The 21,906-nt window shown below is 49.8% G+C and overlaps 1 protein-coding gene across 7 annotated transcripts in view; it reads left to right on the forward strand.

The window, feature by feature from the left end:
- Foxp1 (forkhead box P1) overlaps window positions 1–21,906 on the forward strand; it is a 528,005-nt gene that overhangs the window by 199,387 nt on the left and 306,712 nt on the right. The window lies entirely within an intron of this gene.

Consider the following 21,906-nt stretch of genomic DNA (forward strand, 5'->3'; position numbering starts at 1 on the left):
CATGCTTTTAATGCTTCCCTGAATTAATAATTTCCATGTCCATCATATTTTCTCCTTGGCCCATGATTCATCCCATATTTGGATCTTGGCACACGGTGACTTGGTTAATTAGGCAGTCTGTTAACTCTGATGACTAAGTTATAGCCGATCAGCGTGGACGCCTCGCTGTGCAGTTGGGATTAAAAGGCTCTTCATCTTATCAAAACAAATTTACATTTATGGCTAAGGATGCGGAAGCGCATCACGTTGAAACAATGCGTCTCACAAGGAGAATTCAAGCAGGTTGCGGAATTATTTCTTCCTACCAAGTTGTTGCTATTTTTTTTTATTGTGACATCCATCACATTATCTTTCACGAGGAATATACTTACAAGCTCGGAATTTTTGGGGGGGCCTGAAAATTAGAGCTGGTTTCACCCCCCTGCAGCACTCGTAGGAAGGACTAGGTGCGCTTCACTCGAGCCTCATTGAGCAGGTGGTCAGACTCCAGTCCTGACCACAGTGGCTCTGGAGGTTGAGTCCAGGTCCAGTGAGACCTCAAGATTTTGTATCGAGGACACCGCAGCTCAGTGCTCACTGCCTCCCCTGCTCCGTGCACGTGCCCCCTAACATGCCCATGGACACTCTGCGGCAGGCACCTTGAAGGTGTCTGGCGAGCATTTGTGAAGGGCTGGGTGCAGTGCTTTTAGCATGGACGGCCTCCTGTCCAGACTCCTGAGCCTCTTCTTACTGCATGGACTGCTGCAGGCCAGCTCCGAGGAAGTGGTAGTCCAGGGGGCAGTCCCTCTGCCCAGCCAACCCAGCCTCTCGTCCATCCATCAGCCCCTCGGGACCAGGGGCCAAAAGTAAGAGACCTTAGTTCTACTTCCTTCAAAGTCACAGGAGACTGGTTTTTCTTCCTGAAGGCAGAAGGTTGCTTGATTCAGAATGGAAGTTGGTGTTGTGTGAATTCTGTCCTATTATCTGAATTGGGAACATGGACAATCATGGACAGCTGGGCGTGGTGGTGCACACCTGCCGTCCCAGTGACTGAGAAGGCTGAGGCAGGAGGATTGCAACTTAACCAGACCTTAAGCAAGTCAGCAAAACCCTGCCTCAAAATAAAATATTAAAAGGACTGGGATGTGGCTCAGGGGTTAAGTGCCTGTGGGTTAAATCCTGAGACCCCCCCCCAAAAAAAAAAAAATCATAGGCAGTTCTCATTTTGGTGGGGTTCCTGCTGGTTACTCAAAGGTGAGGTGAAGTGTGGGATTCTCATTTGACAAATCTGGATGGCGGTCATGTTATATTTCAGTTTCCTGCTAACCTCTGCTTCTTAAACTGGGAGCTAGGAAAACCGCAAGCATCCGGGATTGTATCAATTCCAATAATCACTTTCAAAGACACGGTTTGGAGCGGGGCACAATGGTACACGCCTGTAGTCCTAGAAGCATGGGAGGCTGAGAAAGGAGGATTGAGAGTTCAAAGCCAGCCTCACCAACAGTGAGGTGCTAAGCAACTTAGCAAGACCCTAAATAAAATACAGAATTGGGCTGAGTATGGGGCTCAGTGGTCCCAGTGGCCCTAAGTTCAATCCCTGAGGGGTGGGGGGAAAAAAAGAGACAATAGGTGGAGAGGTGTTTCTGGGATGATTATGTGTGAGGTCAAGCTATCGGTTAGAACATGAATTTTCATCACATACTTTCTGGTACTGGGAATTAAACCCAGGGCCTTATGCATGCCAATGAATGCTGTCCTACTGAGCTACAGCACCAGCACTGGATTCCTGACTTTAAAAAATGGGGCAGTGGCTATCTTAATTTAGCTTCTTCTCAGCAAAGGAAACAATAACGTGAGGAGGGAGCCTACAGAGTGGGAGAAAATCTCTACCACACATACCTCCAATAAAGCATTCATCTCTAGGATATAGAAAGAACTCAACAAACTCAACACCAAAAACCAAGTAACCCAATCAATAAGTGGGCTAAGGAACTGAACAGACACTTCACAGAAGAAGAAATATAATTGATCAACAAATATATGCAACAGTGTTCATCATCTCTAGCAATTAGAGAAATGCAAATCAAGACTACTCCAAGATTTCATTTCACTCCTGTCAGAATGGCAGCTATTATGAAGACAAACCAACAATAAGTGTTGGTGAGGATGTGGGGAAAAGGCACACTCATACCTTGCTGGTGGGACTCCAGATTGGTGCAACCAACCTGGAAAGCAGTGTCAATATTCCTCACAAAACTGGGAATCACCATTTGACCCAACTATCCCACTCCTTGGCTTATACCCAAAGGACTTAAAATCAGAATACTACAGGGACACAGCGACATAAATGTTTACAGCAGTTCAGTTCACAAAAGCTAGGCTATGGAACCAACCTAGATGTCCCTCAATAGATGAATGAATAAAGAAAATGTAGTATATATACTCAATGGAATATTACTCAGCTTTAAAGAAGAGTGAAATTATGGCATTTTCAGTAAATGGTTGGAGTTGGAGAATATCATGCCAAGTGAAATAAGTCAATCCCACAAAACCAAAAACCAAATGTTTTCTCTAATATGCAGAAGCTAATTCACAATAAGGCGGGGGGCACTAGGGAGGAATAGCGTTATGTTACATTAGGTAGAGGGAAGTGATGGGAGGGCAGGGGAGGGGATGTGGAGATAGGAAAGATGGAAGAAGGAAACAGACATGATTACTAGGTATCTATATGACTGCATGACCAATATGATTCTGCAGCCTGTACACTCAGAAAAGTGAGAAATTATATCCCATCTATGTATGATATATCAAAGTGCATAAATACATTCCACTGTCATATAACTAATTAAAGCAAATTAAATTTTTTTTAAATGGGGCAACGGTTACCTTAATTTTATATACCTAAGTTTTATGTGATATATGTATATGTGCTGATATAAATACGTGTAAACTCTTACAGGCTAGAGGACCTTGTAGGAAAGAGATGCCCACGGCATGAGATCAGGAGTCAGTCTGCTTGGGTTTTCCACTCCCCACCCTGAGATGGCAAACTCGTACCCACCTTTGCGGTCCCAAGAACTCTTCACCGCAGCAAGGGGCGCTTTGGGGTTGAGCGTTTCCTTAGCCATAGGCCTGTGGCTAGAAGCAGGCTGACATTCTTGCAGGTTGGATACTATTTCCATGGGCTTTGTATTAATTGAATTCATTCCTTTAAAAATGACCTTGGATGAAAACAGCCATCTCTTCTGTGGTCATGGTGAGCAGATGTTTACCGCAATTCTTTGCACGGTGAAGAAACCCTGCCTCTTTCACCCAACAAAAAAGCCACGTTGGCTGGGCTGGGTCACAGCATTGGCACTGGGGTCCAACTTTATATACCACATCTGCAGTCCCACACCCTCTCCCCGGGCAGAGGCTGCGTTCACCATCTGTGGGAACCGTGCGCAATGGGATCTATGGTGTGAGCGCTGGATTCTTCAACTGTTCTTGGCCTTCGCCTACCTCATTGAAACCGAGATCCCACAGGCAAGAGTCTTTCTTTTCCTTGCATGAGCATGCCAGGCCCTCCTTAAATTGCAAAGCTTTTCCCAAGGCCTGTGGCCCTGTTAGGGAGGATCTGGGTCACAGACACAAAGTCAATCTTGGCCTTCTGCATCAGGGTCAGGTTTCTCCTGGGCACTCTCACGCATCTCCTTTTCCCCCAGCTGGGGGCTGGAAATCACCTTTCCTTAGTGCACGTGAGGCCTGCTTTTGCCAGAGACTGTTTCTCATGAGCACTAGGTGATCCTCAGCCGTAGACAGTCCCCACCTGCACCTGTCCTGCAGGTCGGTCCAGTGGGAGATATTGGGAGCAGGCCCCGTGCATGCTCTGCTAGGGGGCCTGTTGTCGGTTGCTTTTCCCTCCTTTGGAATGGAGAATTCTGGTGGCTCTTTTTAGTTTGCACCCATTGAATAAATTAGCGGGGACCTTGCCTAACACCAGAGTAGGAGAAAAGAAGTCACAGAAAGGGGACTTACATTCACGGAGAGGACACTGGAGTTGGAGCTGTGTGGGGGGCAGTGGCCCAAGGGCTGCAGGTACCTCCTTTTCTTGCAGACAGGGGAGAAGGTTTGGATCACTTTGATGTTTCATAAAACAAACAAACAAAAAATAAAGTTGCTTCCTTCTAAAACCTTTTCTTTAATTGAACAATAAATACTTCTGGAGACTGGAAACCCAGGCACACGGGGCAGTTAATGGATACCCATGGAACCCAGTGAATAAAGTCTTGGATTTGCTAAGTTCTTTCCTGTGGGCTCAGGACTCCGTGGCACTCTAAGATAGCACCTGGTTCCAGGTGGCTGTCACGGGATCTTGCAGTTCCTGCCCGTCTGCTACCTGTCGCTGGCACATGGAATCAAAGTGGGAGCGTGCTTGATCCACCTGTGATTCTCATTTGGTCTGGCGTGAGGAGGATGGGGGAGAGGAGGACGGGGGAGAGGTCTGAGCAGGGAAGGGAACCAAAGGCGAGAGTCTCCTGTAGCTATTTGGCCGACGAGCGGACATATGATTTGTCCTTTTAACTGATTCCAAATAATGTCTGTTGATAGAAACACAGCAGACACTTTTGTGTTTCAGACTGTGGGTGGGTGGCACGTTTTGAAAACGCAGCTAATTTGCAACAAAAAGAAAAAAAAGAATAGGGGGAAAAATATCCTGAAATAAAGGTTTCTGGTTCTCCAGAGAGTGAGAATGTCAGGGCTTGGGCAGCCCCGGCAGCACTCCTCTTCCCACACGACAGGTTCGACAGTGGTCCTGTCTAATGTGGTGCTGAAGGGGTCAGGCCGAGAACATTCTGAGCCCTGGCACACGTGTGCTGTCACAAGCAGAGGGGGCGTGTTGGGACAAACAGGATGGTGGTGCAGGGGCCACCAGAGTGTGTGCTCGTGCCCAGCTGGCAAAGCCGGGTGCCCTTGTGAGGTGGGTGTGGATTTCCTGTCATGTGCAAAACGTGTCCCATCCGGGCCTCTTTGAAACCCCCGTTCCCCGTTTTCATTGACTTTCGACACCAGTAGATATGGTGAGTGTGGCAGCCTACGTTCTGTCTGTCCAGACACATCTCGGCTCTGTCTCGGCCTCCTAGGAGAGAACAGCAGCAGCCCCTCCAAGGAGCAGACCTCTCAAAGGCAGGCATGTTCTTAGACGTTGGTTTGAGGTTGGCTCCCACGGTTCATGCCTCTTCCCCCATCAGAAGGTCTCGGGAGGCACACCCGGGCCATCCGGGTGTTGACAGCCCTGCTACAGAAGGAGGAGAGCGTCAGCCTGTGTGCACAGGGAAGGCTCCCCAGTTAGACCGCCTTTCCTTCCTTAAGTAGGCCATGTCCCTTCTCTAAAGCTCTTGTCCCGTGGCATCAGCTGACCTATAAAGGGTGGCAGAGGCTGTCTCTGGGTCAGCAGGAAGCACGCAGGTCCTCCAGGAGAGAGTCGGAGCGAAGCTGGAAATTCCAGAGCCTTGCCTGATGGTCACCACGTGGTGGAGGATGAGGTTCTCGCTCACGTGAGGCCACTGCTCTTCCTCCCACGTGGCACACAAAGGCTGGGAGAGGTTCGTGGGGGTGGTGCACCCACATGCGTTTCCTGGTGCTGGTGCCGGGCACAGCTGTGTGACACATCCCTTCAGGGGAAGCCGGGTGTCGGATGTGACACTGGTCTAACTCTGCGACTTCCTGTAGTCTCCAGTTATTTCGAAATCAGAAATTTTCGAGGTGTGCATCTGACTGCCTTGAGGTCTGTTTGCATTTAAGAATCCACATTTTTTTTTTAACTGATGTGCCTTCTCAGACCCCCTGGCCAGCACGGAGATGGGCTCTCTTCTCCTTTTGTTCCGGGGTCAGAGCTCCAGGTAGCTGTAGGAGCCAAGATCCAGCCTTGTGTTTCTCTTGTTCTTGTCTCTACCCCCCTATCCCAGCTGCCTCTTCTTGGTAGAGGAAGTGGGGATGTAGCTTGTCGCTGAAGTCTGTCATGCAAGCTTTACTGAGGAGAGGTGTTCAAACACTTTGAGTTTCCTAATGGATCCATTCTGTATGTGGACCTCTGGAAAAGGGAGTGGTCACCATGATCCAGAGCTTTAGTGGCCACAGCATGTGAATATAATAACTCATGAAAAAGGTGCGTTTATCAATGTAGCCAGGGTATTTGCTGGTGTAGCTGAAAAATCACGGGGTCCAGATTCAGAGAAGCTATGTTTTACACCTGAGGCTTCTGCTAACCTGCTGTGTGACTTAGCGTCTTTACTTCAAAAAACTCATTGAGAAGACAGTCATGTTCTACCAGAAGCTTCCATGGGGAAATAACTCTGGAACATCCTAGATAATGGAACTTCCAATTGCCATAGAGGTCCAGTCTCATCCCTGGAGGTCAAGCCCAGGGCATGTTGAGGAATCTGTAAAGTGGTTGACTGACTGCAATAAGGCTTTCAGATCTTTGTCTTTTTAAACCTAGCTACAGGCTTACCTCTGAGCACTGCTTTACCTTTATCTTATCAATGTTAGTGTGTCTTTTTTTTCCCTTTTTTCTTTTGTACAGGTGACTGAACTCAGGAATGATTTACCACTAAGCTACATCCTCAGCGTTTTGTATTTTTATTTTTTATTTTGAGGCACAGTCTTGCTAAGTTGCTGAGGCTGATTGGCCTCGTGCCTGGGAGCCTCCTGCCGCAGCCTCCTGAACTGCTGGGATGACAGGTATGCAGTACTGTACCTGTCTTGGTGTGGCTTCTTCTGAGTTCATCCCAAGGTATTTTCCAATTTCCTTTAGTGATTTCTTCATTGACCCTTTGGTTATTTAGAGAATATTATTTCAATCCCACCTGTTTGTAAATCCTTCAAATCTCCTTGTTACTAATCTCTGATTTTGTTTTTATAATTGGAGAACTTCCTTGTCCACTTATCGATGTCTTTTATGGCTGTGCGTGTGGCCCCTTCTGGAGACGGTGCTTGGGAAGAGTGTTCCCTTTCACTGGCTGGCATTTCCTGTAGGTGGCTTTCGGGGTTGGTGGGTACATGTGGTCGTCCACGTCTCCCCTTTCTCGGCTTCCGCCATGTTCTGCCCGCGGGGTTGGCGCCATACCTACGTCTGCAGCTGGTGCTGTTGAAGGGTGTGTTCCTCTCTCTGTTCTGCAGGTCTTTGCATCGTGTGCTTTGGGACGCTGTAGGAAAGACTTTCTTAAGGACACCAACAGAAGGCACTCTTGTTATGTCCCTCTCTCTTCGGAGGGACTTTGTTCAATTTTAGAATTAAAAAGGATCTAAATATTCCATAACATCCTGGGGCAGTTCTCTGACACTGTATCCATATTGACATAGAGGAAGGATTGATGGCTCAGGGAGCCATTGGAGGACTATTTTTTGTCTAGGGTCTGGTTGAGGCCAGACCAACATTATGTTCAGCAGGAGTTGGACATTCAGATTAACCCAGATCTGTGTTTCATCTCGCTGTTCACTTCCTCTGTGTAGACGCGGACTCACTCGATACAAACATGTTCCACAGGGGGAAAAAAAATTCTTGCTTTTTATGTTTTCACAAATAAGAATAAAATGCAATTTTCCTATTGTTGGTATCTCTGTGCCCACAGGCTTCCTCTGTGTGGGACCACGTGGCAAACTCCAGGTGCAACTGTCATACAGAAATTGCTTTTCCCCCCGAATACAGAAATGTGAAATAAGCCAATTTGAGCACAAGTTGTGTGTGCTAGGTTTACTTAGAATCTATGGATCTCTCCCTGTTCTTGTTGTATCAGGCTTAATCAAAGAGTTAGAACTGCCTGCTTCCGGCACAAATGCATAGAGACCTTCACTGAGGCTCTGATACTACTGATGGGTTATTTTTTTTCTAACAGTATAATGTGGCAAAACATTTAATTTTCTTTCTTTTCAGCAGTACTGTAAGTTTGCTCTGGACATGTGTCAGCGGGAGCACGGGTTATGTGCACACCCACACCCACCTATAAAAGACGATTCCCCACTGGAGGATGTTCAACTAGTCCTTCATCTTTGATAGCACATAATTCTTTAGCCTCTTTATTTTCCTTGAGCGTATTTTGGTGTTTATCAATAAATAACACCACAGCTTTGATTTAAAATCCACTCTGAATAAAACAGGACTTTCCGAGAGATTCTGCGTATGCATCAAAGCCACCTTCTGTGGGCATCTTCTATGGGCACGGCGATGGAGTTGGGGGTGGGTGGCGGTTTCCTAACTTCCCCTGCCAATGGAGCGATTGTCTTCATTTTATTTTCGTGGGTGACATCTCTACCTGCTGGGTTTCCCAACAGCTGTGAGCTAACGACTCCAGCACACGCGGCGCCCAGCATTCCTGGTTGGCAAATAGGAAGTCAACAGAAACTTGTGCTAATTCCTGCCCAGTCGGAACCTGTACACTGTAATGAGGGACTAATTTCAAAAGCAGAGAGAGATCTCACAAAATTAGAGCCCGGTTTTTAAATGATCCTAAATAACTAATTGAGAGGGGAAAAGGTACTTAAGGACGAGGGAGGGAGGGAGGGAGAGAGGCGTCCTTCAGGAAGCTGGGTAATTACACTGACTTGGGTTGCCACGGCGCTGGTCTGAGCGTGGGCAAGAGGGTGCACTTAGAGGACAGGTTTGTGGTTGAAATACTCTTGATAGATTTTGACAAATTAAACAGGGGTGAAGATGTTTGGAAGGTATCCAGGTCCTCGCTGTTATTTATGTCAGCAAACTCGACGCTGGCGGTCCATTTTGCAGTAGCGATAATTTTGACGACGCTCCTGTTGTTGGGAATTCAGCCGTGTACCGGCATCCGCCCAGCGGGACCTGTGCGAGCTGTCAGTTACCTCTTGACATCATAATAGATTTCAGTTGCCAAATCTTTCTCGATAGAATAAAATGTCACAGAGATCCTACAGGATTCTTGGATCACAGCCAGGCACACGCAAGCCCAGGATGGACCTTCGGAAGGTGGAAGGTCTCCGGTCGCAGTGGGGACCCCGCCCGGGCTTGGTCGGGTTTTGCTTTCCTCCTTTCCGCCTTTGGCCCCATGGTAGCACCCTTCTGGAGAGAGGCACCTCTCCTGTGGACTGGGAGCTGGCACGCCCTCGGGCGCGGGGCACCTTGGTGATAACTGGCGTGGAATGTGAGGGTCCTGGTCTTCCTTGGTCAGCAGCCTAGTAATGCACCCCTCTCGGCAGCCTCTTGCTGCACTCGATCATGATGCAGGAGTCTTGCATTTTTTCTCATCACACTTTAGTATCCATTAAACTATTAAAAAAAAAAGATACTCCCAAACCCACTTTCTGCCTTGATAATTGATAATTAAAGACTTGGTTGGAAGGACGTGGTGTAAAGTGGTTTTTTCCCATGGTTCTTCAGAATGCCCACTTTCTCGTCATCCACTTCTCTGACGTGGACCCCCGTCCTGCTGACCTCTGAAGAGGACTAGTGGACACCTTTGCTTTCGTGTCCATTCATTCTCTGAGATTCTCCCTCTTGACCTCTGAGAGCCTGCTTTTCAGACCCTCTGATCTTTATATAATATGCATTTCGGAGGCTCCTGCTTTGATCTGGTGACTGTCTAGCTGCCCGTTTCTCTGATGTCATTTCCCCGGCTCAGAGAGATTCTGTGACTCCCCAGGCCCAACTTGCATCTTCCCTCTGCAAACCCCTCCTTCGAATCTCTTCAGAGGAAATTCCTCAGGGATGCTCCCCGTGGGCTCCACAAAGGGGCAGAGGGGACAGACGGAGGAGCCTTTGGCCATTTGACCTCATGCCTGCAGCCCGAGGGCGGGAACGTCCTTGTTCCTCCCTGTAGCTGGGCTACACGTCTTCAGAGCCTGTTTGGAGTGTCCATTTGGCAGGGAGTCTGCCGCTGTGTTCTGCTGTGGCCTTATCTTGCTCCCCATCTCTAATAAATGTTTAATGATAATTGAAATGATCAGTCCATGGCGAGGAAGAGCGTAATGACCTTGTCTGAACACAGCTCCGTCCTTCTTGGTATGAAGGTGGCTGGCCCCGTGTGCTGCGTCCCGCAGCCAGCTCACTCGGACTCCTTTGGGTTCTTGGCGTGTAACGGCAGAGAATGACTCCGTGTCCCTAGTCATCATTCCTCATCAGGAAGGTGTGTGCCCTCTGCCACTGCTTCAAGGAAGAGTCGGTATTTGTGTATTTGGGTATGTGAAAAGAATGCATTGGGTTATGTATTATGGGAGGCCACCCCGACTACACACGCCATACTCACCTCAGCTGGTCAGGCTTCCTGCTTGTGCACCGCAAGGCGACCTCGGCCATCGGGCACTTCAGCTGTGGCTGGTGCCGGTCAGGAACTGGACTTTCAGTTTGCTGAGTTTTAAATCTTGCAATCACCGTATGTGTCCATGGTATTGGACAACGTGCAGATGTACATATGTGTATATGTATTTATATATAAATTATTTAAAGGCAGACACCCCGTGAGCATCATTTAAATCAGGAAGCTGTATTATGCCAGCCACCTGGAAACCCCTCACATGCTCCGTTTGACCCCCAGTGCCTCCCAGGAGTAGCCGGGCTTGGACTTTTGCTTCAATCCCGTCCCTGTGTTAATTAGTCTGTCACCTGTCTGTGAATTACTAGTCATAATAGCTCTGTGATGTCCCCTTTTTGAGAACTTGCTACAGCTTGTCCATAGCTGGCCACGTGAGCTTTTGGGTTGGGTGTGTGGGTTCTGCTTCTTGCAGCCTAAATTTAGCATCTCCCTCTGCCCTATTTCCTGCATATTGGCAGCTGAGTCTCCTGTTTGATCCCTTCCACAATCCTCTTTTTTTGGGTGGGGGGCATACTGGGGATTAAACCTGGGGTGGTGTTCTGTATCCAAAGTCTTTTCTCTTTTAATTTTTAAAAATTTTCAGACAGGGTCTCATAAAGTTGCTGAGGCTGGCCTTGAACTTGGAATCTCTCCTGCCTCAGCCTCCTGAATTTCTGGGATCACAGGCGTGCACCATCATGCCCAGCTTCAGCAAGACTGTTTGTTGGTCTGATGAGTAGGACTTCTGCTCCTTGGCCATCTGTCCTGGTGCAAGCCTGCTAGTCTGGACTGTGTGGCTCACTGTAGCGACTGTGTGTCTCCCACTCCCCTGTGCGTTTCCTTCTCTCCTTGGTCTTCCTGGTGCTGAGCATGGACCCTGGCCTCACTCTTGTTCAGCAGGTACCTACCAGTCTCGTGCATCCCTTAGCTAGAGTGAGATGGGCCACGTGTCCTAGGAACCCTGCTTTCTCTGAGGGAAGCCTGTGTTTTGAGGTGATTGTCTGGTACTGACCATGCTCATTGTGGCTGGGTTGGCCCTGGTGACCAGGCCTTACCAGCTGTTCCTGGTTTGCATTCAGAGTTACACCGCCTGGCCTCCGCCTCCGCCTCTGCCTCCACCTCTCTTGTTCTCCTTTCTGTGGGGTCAATTCTAGTTCTCAAGGATGTGAGAGAGTCACCCTGGAAGGTGCTATAGTCCCCTGCTCATTTGCCCACCTTGCCCATGCAGCAGTCTCAGGGGGACGGTAGTGTCCTCTGCCACCAGCCGAGGGGAAGATGACTTCCAGGTGTGCCTGGTGGTGAACCCCTGCCTCCCTCCCAAAGCTTTTCAGGACTGTGTCATGCCTATCTTTTGGGGGTGTATGGGATGTATACTGCACTTCCCCGCTTAGCCCCCTTTTGCTGGCGATGCCACCTGTGAGTCACCTGCCACTCAACGCCAGCATTGCCAATACCCATAGTCACTGTCCCCAAGTTCTTGTATGTGACAAGTTTGCCGCACCCTCTATGCTCAGAGCAGTTTTTGCTGAATGAAATTGTTGCTGCAGTATTTTGAATATTTTGAGTATTTTGAATACATTACTTTATTCTCCTCTGGCATAAGTCTTCAGTCCAGTGGTTTTTTTAATAGAATATGTGTTGGTGTTGCTCTTTCAGGGAAGATCTGCCTGGTTCCTCTTTCAATATGTAGTTTCAGATTTTTTTTAATTATTATTTTGTGTTTTGGGAAAGTTTCCTGAAATTATAGTCTTAAGTAAAGGAGAGTCTTTTTCCTTGGCTTTCGCCTTCAGAGGGCCCGGTTGCCTGTGTGTTGGATCTTCTTTATCTCCATTGTATGAGACTTTTCCTTTAGGTGCCTTTGGTCTTTATTCTCTCTTTCTCTCTCCCTCTCCTTTAATTTTTTCTTGTTTTAACCTTCTGCTACTTTGAAATCGTCATTTGTTGCTCAGTTTGCTCTGTGACCTCTAGGATGATTTTTCTCTCTTTCCAGATTCACTCATTCTTCTCCCTTCTCCATTAATCGTTCTGTGCTGTCTTATGTTTCTGGGTCTCATGTTATATTGGAGCTCATTCTGGAGTAGTGGATTACAGAAGGAAATGGACTGTCTTTCTGGTGTGTGCTTTCATTTCCTAGAGGATGCTATCTTGGCTTTTTATAATTTTGTGTAGCATTTGGCCATCTTTGTATAGGGATTTGGTAATATCCAAAAATCGTGTCTCTGCTTTTTCTGTTTTTGTAACGTCACTTTTACCTGGTGTTTTATCAAGAACGTTTTTCTGTGTCACTAAATATTTCCCCTGAACCTATTTTTAATGGCTGCACTGTATCCCCCACTTGGTGGATGGAGTGTGGTGGTCAGCTAGTCCTGCATGCACTGCCCAGTGTGCTTGGGGCAGCGTGGAACACACAGTTCATTAGCTCTGTCTTGGTCCACAGGTTCTTTGCCTATTTTCCTGCCCTCGGAGGTCTCAAGAATTCAAGTATCCATAGTAAAAATAGGACTTGTTGTTGGCCCTGTAACTTTCACTTCTTTATCGTGACAATGAGAATTTCTTAGGGTCGATCTTGGAGCTTTCCTAACTTAACTTGTGACCATCATCTTCCCAACGGATTTTTTTTCTGGACTTGAAACTTTGCATGTGTTCAGAAATATGCAAAAGTAAGTGATTTCCCAATAGTGTGTATTTAATGAATTGTTTCTGTTTTAGAAAGTGGAAATGCGCTGAGGGAAGAATCAAGAACAGTGGGATCATTGCATCCTTACAGCTAGCAAACCCCTGGTGCAGTGCCGCACACCTGCAGTCCCAGAGGCTTAGGAGGCTGAGGCAGGAGGGTCCTGAGTCAAAGCCGGCCTCAGCAACTCAGTGTGACCCTGTCTCTCAATAACAGTGTGAAAAGGGCTGGGATGTGGCTCACTGGTTAAGTGCCCCTGGGTCCAGTCCTCAGTACCAACAAATAAGAAGCCAGCAAACCTTCGCCTAAGGAGGGAGAGGCGGAGAGTCACGGGCCGTTGGGGCTCTGGTCTCAGTGTTCCTCCTGCTGGGTTTTTCCATGAGGTTCAGCTGTGACACAGGAGCCCTAGGAGGAAGGGACTCTGCCCCCTGTTGTAAGATCATGTAGACTTTCATGTCATTTCCTTAAGGAAGGACTCCATCTTGTCAGGTGGACGCTTAGCTGTTAATAAAAATCACCTTAGGCAACATTAAAATGCTCATTTGATTGTGCGAGTGTCAGGACCCAGTATGCCCCTGTTCCAGCGGAGCACATTATTAAAATCGTGTCTGATGCCCTGTCACTGACCGCGGTGCTGTGACACGTGGACGTGAGCACTGGGCCTCAGCCACCATCAGACCCTAGCAGCTGTCCTCATATCATGGCCTGCAGAGGCGTGTGCCGTGGTCTCAGTGCTTTCTGAGAAGTCCCTTGGTGAGAGTTGTCCTTGGTTCACCATTATGTTCAGTTGCCCCTGTGGCCACCGTGTGCTGTGACATCAAACAGGTCCAGACCCTTTGTGGACTTGGTGACGGGCTGTGTGGGTGTGTGCCGGGACCTTCCCTTCCACTGGGTTCCGATCCCTTTCCTTCGGTCCAGCGCTGCCTCAGATGTCGCTTAGTGAGCCTCCTGCAGACAGCCGTCCCTTGCTGTCCTCTGGATCGCGTGGAACTGCCTTGTGTTGCCCCGTGTCTCAAGCTTTGTGAGAGAGAACCGCGCGATGTGCAGGATGCTGGGCTCCAGGACTGAAGGGGAACTCCGCACCCAGCTTGGCCGTCTCCTGGCCGTCTGCCTGGGCTGCTTACCTTGTCAGGAAGCAGTTTCCTTGCCTGTTGAACGGGGATGAGAACAGCGTAAGGTCATGTCTTACGCTAATCATGATTTCTGATGACCTCTTCTCCTCCTGTCCCTTCTATCGCAGACCAGATGACTGTCCTTTCCATCCCCTTCCTGATGGTCCCTGCAGAGTCATGCTTCATCTTTTCCTTCTGAACCACACAGTGCATCCCAGCCTATCCCTCCCTCCTTCTGCATCCTTTATGTCCTTCCCTCTCATAGCACCTTGATCAGGTTTAGAGATTTTCTTTGAAAACAGTGACCCACCTAAAACATCCACTGGTGACAATGCCTTTCTCAGGCCATGTCCACGAGGAGGCTGATATCTTCTTAGACAAACCCGGTTCCGTGCCACATGCCCAGGGCCAGACGCTCCCTTCCTTCCTTCTATTCTTTGAAAACACATCCTTCCCTATTGAAGAAACCATGGCAGGTTTTGTGCTGAGAGCAGGGACACCCTGTGCTCTGCTGTCCCAGTGTGATAGGATGACCACCAAATCCCGGTGGCCACCAGGGGCTCTGTGGGCATCATGGCAAGTTCGTTACATACGCCGTCTCTGATGCACAGTATCCAACTGAGGAGTTTTCAACTTTACCATGGAGCAAAAAATAGTGTGTGTTCAGTAGAAACCATGCTTCAAAGTTTGAAGGTTTTCTGTTTTTTGGAACTGGGGATTACATTCAGGGGCACTCGATCACTGACCCACCTCCCCAGCCCTATTCTGTATTTCATTGAGAGACAGGCTCTCACGGAGTGGCTTAGGGCCTCACTTTTTGCTGAGGCTGGTTTTGAACTCGCGATCCTCTTCCCTTAACCTCCAGAGCTGCTGGGATGGCAGGTGTGCACCTCTGCGCCTGGTGAAGTTTGAGTTGTGACGCTTTCTCAGACTGGTGGTGCATGCTCTGACCTGCTTTCCCCATGCTGGAGAGTGGCAATTTCCTCTCAGCCAGGGGGGTTCTCAAGAAGTAGCAGCTGAGGCTCTGCCCCGTGAGCTGTTGGGGACGTCGGATGTGTTCGGTGTGTCCACCTTTCAGAGAGTTTGGTTTACTGAGATGTCACCTCAGAAGTCGCAAAGTGTCTGTCATAGTGACTGCGTCCTTACTTCTCCTCGGGGCCTCTTTTTATGCTCTCTTCTTGCACCTTCTACCCACCGAGTCCCCACGGGGTCGGGATGGGACCGCTCCTTGGTGTCCAGCTTGCTCTCATTAACAGTCCGTCTCCTTGGCACCGCAGCCCTGGTCTTGAGGTGACCTGGTAGCTGAAGATGACATCTCGTTAAATTTTGGAGAGGGTAATGGCCTCTTCCAGGTCCACTTGGCCTCTTGTAATGGATGCCAGGCCGTTTAGTGCCTTCTGTTTTAAGACAGGCTATAATGAAAGGCAGAAGAGGGTGACACCGGGGGCGAGTGAACTCCTCGTGTGGGGACTGCACCGAGGTATGGACGCAGGGCTGCTGTCAGCAGAAGAGAAGCCGTCACCTCATGGTCACTGCGTAGCAAAGTGCATCTGATACTGGGTGCACAAAGCGCTCATTTACCAGGTGTTCTCCATGCCACTCAAACCCTACATCTCCTGTAGACTAATGCCCTTCGGGGGAGATTTCCTGGGGCTCTCAGGGTAAAGGTAGCTACAGGTGCTGTGCTGGGATTACTCACTTAGACCCAAACTGAGGGTCACACCTCCTTAAAGGGTGTAAGAGGACTTCTCTCCTTTTTTATGCATTTCTTCTGCTTTGGAGGCTGCAAAGCCACGGAAGGGTGGCATGCTTTAGGGCACGGCATAAGCTGGCAGCCTGAGACCTGCTGCGTTTGGCCTGCATAACTTGTGAAAATAATTGGAATTGGCGTCTGCGTTTAAAGACCAAGAGATTTCCCCCTAAATCAGTTCTGCGTTTCCAGCTTTTGTGAGAAAAGGGAAGCCAGCCTGGACCCACGTTCCGAAATGCCACTGTGGTTGGGAGCTGGGAGGTGGCAGCCAGTGGCTGGAGCCTGGACTAGGATTTGCCATCCTCCTCTGGATGGCTCTGCTCATTACTGTGACCCTCTGCCCTCTGGGCACTGGGGTCGCGAGCCGTTGCTTTAACAGTTCACGAGGAAAGCAGCGCAGCCCTGGGCTGAGAACTAAGCAGATGCTGAGCTTGTCTCTTTGATGAGTGACTTTGACAAGAGGAAATGAGATGGTAAGATTGTGGGCCTCTGTGTAGTTTCTGACATGTATGTATTCAACATCAGGAACCAACAGTCCTCTGTATGTTCTTTGTGGAAGATCATTTTCCGTAATTTAATTCCTGTATAAGCGATGGACGTTCTTTTCGGTGGCATGTACATTTTCTGCTCTTGAGAATGTATCACAGAATTGACAGACAGGTATCCACTTCCAGTTGAGCTTTCTACTTCTGCTGGTCAAAATTGAGGCTCAGAGAGTCAGTGATCTGCTCGGGGCCAGGAAACCAGGGAAAGTGCTGTAGGGACAGGCGGGCTGTGCCTGCGGGGGACATGGGGCGGAGGTCATCGAACCACAGCGTGGGCCAGTCAGGGGTAGTGAGGAAACTTGTCTGTCTTTGCTTTTGGTCCCCTCGCCATGAGAATCCCGCTGCACCCTTGCAACCTCTCCGGCTCCTCTTGGCCCCGAGTTCCCCAGCAGAGTGGAGCCTTGTGCAGGTTGAACACTTCTAACCTGAAATGCTCCAAAACCTGAAGCTTTAGGTGCCAAGATGAGACCACAAAGGAGATTCCACCCCTTACCTCACGGTGGATCGCAAGCCAAATGCCGGTACACCGAGTACATGGTAGGTAGCTCAGCACCTCCGGGCTGCACGTGTAGCATGCGTGTGAAACAAAGTTCACGTGTGGGCTTGGGTCCATCCCCAGACTCCTCGTTCCGTCCAGGCGGATGTTCCAAAGTCCAAAATAATTTGCAATCTGACAAAATCAGAAGCCTGTGATGCTTTGGGGTCTGAGACTCTTGGATAACGGCCACTTGGCCCGGATTCCCTCCGTCTCCTGGGCCTTTCCGTGAAGTGCCGGGAAGGGCAGTGGCCAGGGTTCCTGAAGCCAACCTCGTAGTATGGTCTTCCCCTCAGAGTCCGGGACGCCGTGCTGGCGGCATGTTGAAGTCACCATGTTTTGTTTTTCTCTCTCTCCATGTTCTTGGGCTCCAGGTCATATCAACTCTGCCTTCCCAATGCCTCCCTGAATCGGTCTTTGCTCACCATTATCCGTGTGTTTGTTCGGGGCGAGGGGGGGCCCTGCTGTCTCTTTATAGGACGGTTGCCGTAGACTCTTCTTTGTACTTCGCCATTCGAGCTGAAAGGCTGTTGGTTTTCAACCCCGACTGCACCCCGGTCACTTTGGGATTTTATTGACTGAGGTCTGGACCCCGTGCCCAGAGATGGATTTGATTCATCTGGGGTGAGGACTCTGGCATCCGTGTTTTCACAAGCTTTCCGGAGGGTTCTCATTGACAACTGTTGCCCCGCTGTGTCCACATGGTTAGCTTTCTCTAACACACCTCTGTGTTCCTTGACCACTGCCGTGTCTCCCTTCTGAGTTAAGTCCACACTCCTCATTCGGCTTCTGAGGCCTTGGGAGTTGGATCCTAACCACTCTGCCTGCTCCTCTCTGGCCACTGCTCCTGCCACCAAGCCTTGAGCACCCCTCCTGGAATGTGGCTCCCCACGATCCTGTGACTTTTGGGGTGGGGCTCACTGCACTCTGGGGGGTGGACTTAGCTGCCCTTAGAGGCTATCCCAAGCATTTGAGAGCCTTTGTGCTGCTGCTGCCTTATTGCAACGTGTTGAAGTGTGCCCACGCGCTGAGCCCAAGGGTCTGGTCCCTCTAGACCAGAGCTCACCCCTAGAGTCCTCTGCAGTACCTACAAGACAGCACCCTCTATTCCCACTGTTCACTGTGAGACCTGCTGGGCAGATGCTGCTCTCCGGCCCCCCTCCCTGGCTGAATGTTGAACCCAGGACCTCACACGTACTAGCCAGGTGCTCTTATCACTGGGCTATACCCCCAGCCCTTTTAAATTTTTATTTATGTAGTAATTTTTTTTTTTTTGGTACCACAGATTGTGCCCAGTGGTGAGCTATATCCTCCAGTCCTTATTATTTTGAGGAAGGGTCTCATTAAGTCCTCCAGATTGGCCTTGAACTTGTGATCCACCTGTCTCAGCCTCCTGAATACCTGGGATCCCAGGTGTATGCCACTTCACCTGTCCACGTGTGGCTCTTGAGCCTTGTGAACATGACCAGTGTGGCCAAGGACCTGAGTTTTCAGTTTTATTTGGTGCTGATGGATTCAGATGTCAGCGTCCACACATAGGGAGTGGTCCGTGTTGCACGGAGCCTAGATCTCCACTGAGCTCCTTGAGAACAGAGGCCCAGTTTTATTCCTGCTGATGTGCCACATGGTACAGTGGTGTTCACTAAAGCATGGGGTGACTTTGTAAACGAGGGAATGAATGATGTAGGCTCTGTATCACAATCACCTTCTCCTCTCACATGACCATGCATATGGAGAACTAAAGCCCACAGCATAGGGGTGAAACCTCTTGGTAGACTCTCACTACCGCGCTGTGCAGATGAGGGAGTGGAGGATCACAGCTGCCTGTGGCTCAGCCAGCTCTTAACCATGGAGATAAGACCAGAGACGCCGGCTGGTCACAGTGTCAGCACTACATGGCTTCTGATAAGCTTAGTCCTGGGTCTCTGAAGATGTGAATCCCAGAGATGATGCCCTGGGCCTCCTGTGATAGCACCTCTGGTTTTCCCGTGTCCAGAGGTCGGCTTCTGTCTTTTGGTAATTGTAAGAGATGCTGGTTCTGGAGTCTGGGTGGTGTCTGGCCGGCTGGCCCAGGGTTTCATGTTTAAATGCTGTTTCCTATGTCTGCCCAAGATGGGAGGTCCCCGGTTGGCTCCGTGACAGCCCTCATGAGGACTGAGTTGGCGGAGAGGGGGTGCTGATGCTCTTATGGAAGCTGGGGTGAAGCAGAGGGAATGGTGTCCAGCCCCCCTGAGGCCTTAAAGCAGGTCGTCTTAGAACCACAAGGCTTTTGGTATCAGAGTCTGAATTAGGGCACTGCTCATTAGGGCGAGGGTAGTGACAGTTTTGGTGCATAGTGAACCTCAATGTTTATTCATAAATTGTTGGTGAGATTGCCTTCAGTTTCCCGGCTCATTCTATTTCCTTTGTGCTGTTTTCGGAACAATAAGGTGATCGTAGTTCAAGGGAACTTGCGGAGGTGTGTTGTTGAGATTCTGTCCAAGTCCTCCGCATCAGTACCAGCCCTGATGCATTTCCTAGACCCACATCGTGGGAGCAGCTGTGGGGTGGGGTGCTGGGCAAGCACGGCCAGCCATGTGGGGAGAGGCATGGAGGCTAGGAAGAGTTGGTTTATGAAGAAACTAAAGGGAGAAGAAGATTCTAGAATTTTTTCATTAGAATTCTTTGACTTTATTCATTGAGGATTTATGAAGTGCTCTTTGCAGACCGTGCATGTAGGCCAGCGGGAGAAACGACTGACCACTATAATAAAACGGAATCGTTCCTGCCCAGGAGAAACTCTGTGAGTCAATGGACTGGATAAAGGGGCACCCACCTGAAAGGTTAGGGATGGTTCTTGGAGGAAGCCGCCCTCGTGGTTGAGTTACCTGGGACCTGCAGACTTCTCTGGACAGGGGGTGGAGCCACGCCGTGGGAAGCTAGATTTCAGCAGCAGCTTGGAGGTGACACTGTGCAGAGTGCCTAGGGGACCTGCAGACAGCAGGATGGGAGCCTGGAGCTGTAGGGGTCCTGGCCGTCATCATTCAGGGCCCTCCGCGTGTCTCTGGGTATTTCGACGTCACCTTTAGGAAACTGAGAAATCGTGAAGCCAGCGTGTGCCGTGTTGTGGGCAGCGTGCCTTGTTGAGCGTTCACATGGAGTTTGACTTGAATCCTGAGGTCCAACATAATAAAATGATGAGGGGGAGGCTCCCTGGAAATTGAGGAATTTTGCAAGATCTTGTGCTTTCTAAGATGAATGTGTCTTCTGCATGGGCAGATCCAAGGGCAGGAAGGAACCTTGGGAGGTCATTGCAGGAGTCCAGGTGAGGTCCCCTTGTGTGGCCATCCCTTCTCAGCGGGAAGAGTGAGAAGACTCCTCTCTGGCCTCCGCATGCCGGCGCACCTACCAGGGATGGCCATGCAGATCGGCTCCTGTTTACTAAGTAGGAGGAGTACGCACACCTCCGGCACCTAGGGCCTTGGCCTGGAGGCCACAGCTCATTCCATGGCTCACCATGAAGCCCTGGCCACTGAGATCAGGAAGCGGAGATCAATGAGCCAAAGCCAGCCGCTGCCTGTGGACCAACCACCATCAGTAAGAGCGCAGGCCCCCTCTGCTGCACCTGCTGCCATGATCCGCAGGAACCAGCACTGCCACACCTCCCCGAGAGCCTCCCCACACTGCCAGGACCTGAGATGACCAGGGGGAAGTGGAGCTCCAGAGTCCCTGCCCCAAAGCAATAGAGTCAGCGGACTTCCTAGAGGAGGGAAGGAAGAGAGGGAAGAGCGGCTGTCGGGTGTGGCCAGGCGGAAGGTGGCAGTGTTCTCTAAGGCCAGGCCTGTAGAAGAACACTGGGGGGCGGGTGCTGCAGCAGGTGACAGGTACCAGGGAGGCACCCCCAGAGGGAGACCATTTGGAGAGACCACCCTTTGAGTCGGGAGCTGGCTGGCCGTGTCAGAAGCTGCTGATGCTGAATAGTTTGGCAGCCAAGGTTTCAGGGGCTGGTGAGGGCGAAGGAGGTTGAGCAGGTGGGTGAGTGGAAGCAGAGGGTAGCCAATGTTTCCAGAAGCTTCTGGGAAGGGTGGGTGTTGGACCGAGGGATGCTTCAGAGCTGAACAGTGATTATAAAGCTGCACCGGAGGCTCGTAGGTAAGCCCGACTTAACGTGCATAACTGTCAGAACTTTCGATGCCCTTTTAACTAGCATTTTGTGTACTGCAAGTTTCAAATACTTTTAGAAGGTGTGCATAGAAGCTTCTAGAAGGCAAGTGGATGCACAGTAGGCTATAATGCATAGAAATCTTCAAGAACTCTCACAAACAACAACAACCGTGTCAAGGTGGTCTAGGAGCAACCCCATGCAGCTGGAGCAGCTCTGCGGCCACCGTGGGTGTGAAGCATGTGGGTTTGAAGCATGGGGGTTTACCTGAAAGTGCATGTGTTTGAGGAAAAGAAGTGTGCACCAGGGCTGCCGGGCGGCCTTCTAGAAAGTTCACTGGGTGACAGTACCGGGGCCCTGTGCAACCTCAGCAAAGGCCCTCCTTTTGAAGGCTCTGCTCTGCCCCGGGTACCCTGTAACTCTGTCCTGTTTGCACATGTCCTTGTCACCCCACGGTTGTGTGAGCCTTGCTGATAGAGGGCATCTCACCCACGGTGGGTGACCATGTTAATGTACAGTGCACCTGGTGTTGGAGAGAAGGGAGAGTCGCAGAGGCAAGCGGGCTTCTCTTGGTTCCCCTTTGCAGAGGTTTTGACTACCAGGCCCCCCTCCGTTTATCTCCCAGTTATCTTTTACTGGAACCATCTCGCCCTAAGCACTCTTCCCGTCCCCTCCCCTCCCAGGATGGTCAGATTTACAAGCAACATAGGGAGAGAAAACACAGGAAGCTGCCTGTGCTCCTGACACTTGGCAGCAGCCTCAGCGAAATAGTAGAGAAGTTTATTTGCTTTCTCTGAGGATGTGCTAAGTGATTTTGCAGTGCGAGTGCTGTGGCCTTCTAGCACTTAGACTTGCATTTATTAAATAAATTT

The sequence above is a fragment of the Marmota monax genome, unplaced genomic scaffold, assembly GCF_021218885.2.
Source record: "Marmota monax isolate L192 unplaced genomic scaffold, Marmota_monax_Labrador192_F-V1.1 WCK01_AAM20220418_F8-fsc00028, whole genome shotgun sequence".
NCBI lineage: Eukaryota > Metazoa > Chordata > Mammalia > Rodentia > Sciuridae > Marmota > Marmota monax.